Source organism: Silene latifolia, chromosome 6 (assembly GCF_048544455.1).
Source record: "Silene latifolia isolate original U9 population chromosome 6, ASM4854445v1, whole genome shotgun sequence".
Taxonomy (NCBI): Eukaryota; Viridiplantae; Streptophyta; class Magnoliopsida; order Caryophyllales; family Caryophyllaceae; genus Silene; species Silene latifolia.
The window spans coordinates 69,549,083-69,557,094 of record NC_133531.1 but is presented as its reverse complement, the minus strand read 5'-3'; the positions used below and the strand labels follow the sequence as shown (position 1 = coordinate 69,557,094).

At 36.1% G+C, this 8,012-nt stretch overlaps 1 long non-coding RNA gene across 1 annotated transcript; it reads left to right on the top strand.

Annotated features, from left to right (window-relative positions):
- Nucleotides 1–226: 226 nt before the first annotated feature.
- On the top strand, nt 227–728 carry LOC141658781 (uncharacterized). Its single transcript, XR_012549418.1, has 3 exons — nt 227–298; nt 374–490; nt 576–728. It is a non-coding gene; the product is annotated as an uncharacterized LOC141658781 (long non-coding RNA).
- Nucleotides 729–8,012: the final 7,284 nt, after the last annotated feature.

Below are 8,012 nucleotides of genomic sequence, written 5' to 3'. Positions count from 1 at the left end.
ATATGACTAGGTGGCTACACAGATCAAAAACAGTACCTGAGGACCACTTTTTAAAATTGCTTGCTAAATGGAAAAAGACATCTGAAAAGGTTTTTTTTTGCCATTTATTTCACTTACCCTTCAATTTATACCATCAGTAACTATTAGTTAATGTGCATACGATAGTACAGGTGATAACATTAATGTATATAATGTGAATGTGCAGAACCGTTGTTCTCGTAATAGGGAGCGTCTTTTGGCTCAGAGAAATATGCACACCGCTGGTCCTAAAAGTTTTGCATGTATACGCGAGGAAATGGTATTGACTTAACTGTTACAAATGTTGTTTTCATTTCATATGAGACTGTAATTCTTATAATGTTTTATCTTACAGAAACATAAAAATCCAGACAAAAAGCCACCTTCACTTGCTGAACTCTTTGAACAGACTCGTAAAAGAAAGGAAGGAAATTTATACAAGGAATCGTATGAGGATACAACAAAAAAGATTGTAAGCTACTTGATTCTATTTGCTCATGAGTAATATTTTGATTATTTACAATATGCTTTTAACGACTAATTAAGTATATTAATAGGAAGCAATGAAGAGTTACGTACCACATGATAATGGAAGTGGTTCGACGGATCCATTTTTGGCTGTGATGGGAAAAGAATATAGTGGTCGTCGAAGATTATTTGGTAGAGGGGTTTGTAACAAAAAACTGAAGCAAGTTAATGCTGCACCATCATCGTCTTATTTGGTTCCGGGAGAGGTATTGGTCTCGCTCAAGAGTAGTTTGGTCAAGATTTGCGAAAAGATGCAGATAGTGAAATGAATCGAGTAGAAACTTTTTTTAAAGAATTGGAAGAAGAGCATCTAAAGAAGAAGGAATACTTGGAAAACATGGAAAAAAATCTGGAGAATCAAAGAGAAGATATGACCCAACAAATAATGAAAACCATTATGGAAAAGCTGCCGGAAGAAGTTGCTAGGCGATACTTACATTGAGGTACATCTTCATATTTGTTTAATTCTCTATTTTTATTTAGCTAAGGTGGTGCCAAGTACTCGATGGGCGAGCGTAATTACGTACGCCCATGTTTGTTGGTACGATCATGTTGTGTTGTTAGGAACTGATCATGTTGTGTTGCTGGGAGTATAGTCGAGGTTGGTTGTGGTTAATCTGATGTTGTGCTGTTAGGAGTATAGTCGATGGGTCAGAATTACGGCCAGTGTAGTTGGTGTAATAACAGGTGAACTTCAACTGTTTTTCATTGAGAAATTAGTGTATGTCGGCTTATATGCCTCGCCCCGTTTTGCGTCTTGTTTAGCTGCTTTTTTGCTGCCTGTTTTCAGCCCGTTTTCAGCCCGTTTTGCTGCCTGTTTTCAGCCCGTATTGCTGCTGTTTTCAACCCATTTTGCTGCTGTTTTCAACTCTATTTTCCGCTGTGTTGCTGCTGTTTTGCACCCTGTTTTCCGGCTTTTTTCAGGCCCGTTTTGCTGCTATTTTGCTGCTGTTTTTAACCCTATTTCGCTGCTGTTTTCGTTCTGTTTTCAGCTATGTTTTCCGCTTTCTTTTTTTTCTTTGTTTTGCGCCCTATTTTCTTCTTGTTTTCCTGCTTTTTCAGGCTGTTTTGCTGCTGTTTTCAGCCCTATTTTCCTTTGTTTTTCGTTTCGTTTTAAGCAAACTTTGACACGGTAGCTAGCATGGTACTAACTTCAAATGTTTTTCATGTGACGACCTCGCTTAAATACGACATTTTGATGGCAATTCAAGTATACACATGCAAAAGAACTACCATGAAGAAAATGAAATAGAGTGAAGTCTATGATTAGATTATGTATTTTTTATTTAGTCCTTTGATATTTATTTTCCAAGCGAAAGCGTACGATTATTATATGCATTTTACGCACCTTTTGTAATAGGCAAAATAATGTAAAACGTTGCTTCTTTTAATCAAGTTGTTGCTTTTTTGACAATAAAGTGTTGCTTATGATATTTCAAATATAAGGTTATTGGTGGCTATAAGTGTTGCATGTTTATATTGAAAGTGATGCTATTCATCATAAAGAGTGTTGCAATTGAAAAATAAAGGTGTTGCAATTGAAAAAAAAAAGGTGTTGCAACCAATATCAAAAGTGTTGCGTCGACCTATGAAATGTTGCTTTTCTTGCTCTAAAAGTGCTGCATTACCAATAAAAACCGTTGCCATAGCTATCCAAAAAAAACGTTGCATATGTGGGAGTGGGTGCAACACTTCAAAAAAATGTTGCCTTTTGGTAAGAAGTGTTGCACGAAGTGTTGCATTTAGGCTAATGCAACAAGGCTTTAGGTAGCACTTGATAAAATGTTGCTTTATCTATATGGCAACACTTATAAGCCATTAAGCAACATATATTGAGTGTTGCAAGAGAACTACAATGTAGTAGTGTCTCAAGACCCATTTCTCTAAATAAGGACTCGGTTCGTCCTTCAATACCAAGTTTATCCAAAGTTTGACGACAAATGAAACGAGTGGGTTCGAACTCCTTACCAAGTAGTTTCAAAAATCGCCTCCTATGCTCATTTTTGATGAATACTACCTCCGGGAAAACATCAAGTTGCTCAATATCCGGCACTAACTCCTCTTCTTGCATTTGGTACTCCGGTGGAGCATTAGAATTGCTTCCTTTCCTTCTTTTTGATCCCTTAGAAGTAGTAGCCTTACTCTTGCCGCAAAAATTCATTATTGTAGTCTTGAAATCCACCAAGTATCACTACCCAAGAATGCCACAAATCTTCACAAATAAGAGCCAAACAACCTTGAAAATGCCTTACTAGAACACTAAAAGCAATGTAGTGAAGCTAGAAGGCAAAAATCAAACCCGAAAATCAATTGTTGCTCACGGATTTTTGGAGCTCCAATTTTTGAAATGATGAAAATGGGTGATTTTGAGCAAATAGAAGGTTGGAAAGTTGGTTTTTATTGTGTAGAAATGGTTTAGAATGATTTTTAGAGTAATTAGATGGTGATTTGGTTGGATTTTATGGTTATTTGGATGAGTTGAGGTTGAGTTTGAAGGTAGAAGATGAAGATGGTAGGTGAGCTTGAGTGTAGAGTGAATTTTATAGCTGAAAATCAATGCATTCACGAGTCAAAGGCTGAACACGGGTGGGGTAGTATTATTCTGCCCGTGATTCTGTGAAATTTCAGCAATCAGAGAGTGGACCCGCTCGAGACATAATTAACCCGCTCGGGTTGGCAGCAAAGAAGGGCGTATTTCTTAAAATCCGCCCGCATTCTTGGGCAGGGAATTTTTCTTCTTTTCTTGGCCTTCAACCCGCCCGGATTTATCTCGGGATGGGCGTCTTTTTTGAGATTTTGGCCCAACACCTTTCCCTTGATAACACACTTACTCATAAGCCCAATTTTTCCATTTTCTTCATTTCTTGACATTTTTCATCTTCTCATTTTTATGAATTTCCTTCAAAAACTCAATTAAAAATATGAGATCCCTCCCTTTCATCTCTCATGCAATTAAATGAATGCAAAACTACACTAAATGCATATATACAAATTAATGGTTATTGAGGAACTCCATCAAACCAAGGATTATCAATTAACAATTTCATAGAAAATTATCACTAGCACTCAAAGCACGTAGAAGTCGGTCAAATTCTTGGGAATGGGACATGAATAGGCATGCATAGCAACACAAGATTATGCAATGAAATAATGCCCAAGTAAAAGACCGAACAAGCATGTCAAGATTATTATGACAAAAATCATAAGAAAAATGGACGGAAGGAACATGAAATGGGTAGTTGGTTGGCAATTCACTCAACTCATCCTCCAAATAGTCAAAATCGCCACATTCAATGCAAGTGCTCTCATTATCATCCAAGGTGATTTCAAGGGTGTCTATTTGGGGTTCCCAAATGTCCTCATCATATTCCTCATCCCAACAAGGTCCATTATCAAAGGGGTTGTCGTAACAAGGCTCACCAAGTTCAACACAATTGTCTCCCTCAAATATGCCATCCTCAAAGGGTGAGTTTTCACTCAAGTTCACATCCATATCATTCTCACTTTGCCCATTAACATCAAATTCCATGGAGGTTGATTTCATTGAAACACAAGAAGAGTAGGATGACGGCATCCAAGCATTAGTTTCACAATCAAGAATGTACTCCTCCTCATCATCACTCTCCTCATCTAGCACTCCATCTTCCCAAGGTGGGGTAATTTTGTGGACAAAGTGGGTTGGCTCAAGGTTATAGGAAGGTTTCTCATCCTCACAAATCTCATTTTCATCATAGTTTTCCTCAATGAATTTTTGAAATGTGCTTTTTATCGCTTCTATACCTTCCTTGGCATTCTCAAAGATGTCATGTACAATTTGCTTAAGACAATGGATGGTCATGAACTCAACAAATTCCCAAAATTCCTCACAACTCATCTCACAAATTCTACCACCACTCAAGTGAAATGCCAAGTTGCGGGTTTCAAGGTTCATGCCATCATAAACAACACAACATGCTTCATAATTTGAAAGAGTAAAACCATGATGCCAAGCATGAGTCATATAATCTTCAAATCTTGCAACATATTTATCAAATGATTCATTTTCATATTGCCAAAAAGTGAATGTAGACATGTTAAACATATGAAATAGAACAAGTACAAGAAATCAATTCCCAAGAAACCAAAATTCCTCAAGAAGAAGCACAACTAAAACTAGACAAAAGAACAATTCAAATAAACAACACCGTCCCCGGCAACGGCGCCATTTTAATGTGGGTGATGTCGTCGAGTCACATCCAATCAAACACATTTATAATACTCAACAAACAACTAGTTAGCGGTAAGTCGAGGTCGATCCATGGGACGGTGGTTACTCAAATTGTTCAATCTAATTATGGTTATGCTTGGGGTTGTCACAATTATAATGGGTTGATGATTCTAATCTAATAAAAGCAATAAACAAGCAACAAAAGGAAAGATGTAAACAATTGATTAAAAATGCTAGGATATCATGGGTTCATAAGGGAATCATGGGAGTTGATCATACAAACATGTTCTCAATTATAAGCAAGCAATTATTGTTGTGATGGATTGAGTTGGGTTATATCTTACAATCCTAGAAAAGTTTGGGTCCCGGAGCCGAATCGATTAGATTGTACAACACCTACAAGTCGACTTAATCTTCCCTACTCAACAACATGCATGGTCTAATGAGACTCGAGTTGGTTTATATCTTACAAGTCTCATTGAAAAGATAAGAGATGGTAGTAAATGCAAGGATTCATAGGCTTAGCATTTCATCAAACATAACATGTGCATGAGTTGAGATCATAACAAGCAAGCAAATAAACCATGAAAGCATATTAGTTTAAGCATGAATCATTCCCCATGTTTATTTCCCCTAATTACCCATTAATCCTAGCTAAGTAACTACTCACTCATGATCAAGTTTAACATGTTAATAAGGTTGTCAATCATACTAACAAAGCCAAACATGATAAACAAGTAAGAAAGATTAACAATAATTAAAACAAGGATTAAGAGAATTATACCTATGGAGATTCCAAAATAATAATGCAAAGAATAATAGAATAACTTGATGATTGATGGAAGGTTGTCAATCTCCCAATAAACCCAATAATCTTCTAATTACCCAACAATAAACTTGAATTACTCAATGATAAACTTGAACAATGATTAAAGGAAAGATTAATGTGTAATTTGTGGAAAGATTAAATGATAATCTATTCTAATCTACTACTAATCTAATCTAAAGAAGGATTGAATTAACCTAATGAAAACTTGATTCTAATCTAATGAAAACTTGATGGTTTGATTATTACAAATGGGGTATATATAGTAGAGCATCATTAGGTTAAGCAAGGGTAAAATAGTAATTACACTTTTGAGTTTTAAGCATGGAAACGCTGGTCTCAAAAGAAATACGCGCGGATTATGGTTCACGTAGCAAGGGAAGGCTTCCTGTCCAGGAATACGCTCGTCCCGAGCGAAATATGGGCGTCCTGGACTTCAACCCGAGCGGGTTGAATTTGACCCGAGCGGGTTGAGCTGTATCTTGAGCTCGGATTGTAAAACGGACGTTATTTCCTCATCCGGACTCCTATTGGAGTGATTCAAAAGCCTAGATCACTTGATTTTTCGACGCCGTTTCATCTAGCATACTTTCAGAGACAAAGGAGCAACCCTTGGTTTGGTTTTCGAGCGATTTCTTCATGCAATGCCTTCCTTCTCGTCATCCTTACTTTTAACCCTTTGATCCTTCTATATACACTTTATTACTACATCTTTGGTCATCATTCTTGCCTCCTCTTCATACTAGTCCATCTAATATCATCAATAAGCTTCCAAATATGCACGAAAGACGGGAATTTCCGCCTTATTATCTCCTTTTCTACAAAACATATGAAATGCGATAGAAAAGCAAAAAGGAAGGTTTTTGCGGATAAAATGGTCATGAAATGCTATAATAGTATGCAAAATAGGTTCAATTAGGGGACTAAATGTGCGCAAATAATGTTCACATCACCAACTCAGGCATCAAGATGTCACGGTCGAGCCTTTGGAGCATATGAGTTCAGGGTATGCATTGACGTTGTCATGGAATATATGGAGGATACACCATTACCTCTACCAACTGAAGAACTTTTTAATGTTGGTGAGGCAATTATTTCATTTGTTCCCTGGCCGAGAAACTTAATCAGTTTGCGCTACTTAGAGGTGTGGATGTCATTTTAAAGTTGGAAGTTACATTTATTAAACCCTTCTATCTTGAATCATAATACAATGGCGCCACGACAATATTATTCTAGGCTTCAACGGCCTCTGCTGGTGGTGAAGTAAGGGAGTCATATATGGCCAGCCTTACCCCGTGTTCAACACATAAAAGTTAGTTCTGAATGAACCGTACTGAAAATTGCATTGTAAAATGCCTTAACCCTCGAGACTTCACACAATATAATGTCATTAGTAGGATAAACCATTCATATATTGTGGATGCCTGTTTGGCTAACATTTAAATATGTTGGAGCTTGTGTCCTCCACAAATTAGTGTGATAACATTTATAAATCTCTTATAGGTTCACAAGGGTATACTTCGTATTTTATCAGTTGATTAAAGATTACCTAATAACAGTTGGCTTGCTAGAAAGTTTGACGTTATTATCATACTGATGGCGGTGATCAACTGGTCCCTAAAAGTCACACCTAAAGGATGTGTTTGAGAGATGTGATTATGGAAATGTAATCACATTGATGCCTTATATGACTAAAAGGTTAGTCCAAGTATTTGACTAAACAGTTAGTCAATGTGTTGATGAGACGATTATTTAATTTAATTAAATAATATTAGCCGAGACGAATTAATCACAATTAAATAAATTGAATATAATATGTTATATTTAATAAATGTATATAATGTTAGCTTAAACGAGTTAAGATGTTAATTAAGTAATTAAATGTAATCGGTTATATTTAATTAGCTAACTATAAATATGTGATATTTATAGTTAAGGTATATATTATACAAGATTGTCATAATAAATTTATTACGACTCTAGGTATTAATAAATCGATCGCAAAGTCATTGTGTGCGTAGACTTATTAATACGGAATAAAATATATGACGATTTATAACTATGCACATTTTATACATTAAAGTAACTACCAAAAATAAGGAGATTTCTCTCCTTATTTTGGTTCACTCGGTCAAAGACAAAAAGGAAGAAAAAAAATATCTCCCTAATTACTCTCCTTCATTTCGGTTATTATAAGGAGAGAAGGAGATCATTTTGGTAATTCTTCTTAACCTAATTTTGACCTAGCATCCTCTCATCAAAGAAAAACACAAAAACCTAAAATTAATCAGTGAATTTTGGGGATCGATTCTAGCGAAGAACAAAGGCATATCTCATATCATCTTGGGTGCAACTGATAGGAGAATATCATTGCGATATTGTTCATAGGCCATATTAGCTAGGACCGAAGGTTATTTCTTAATTCTCTTCTAT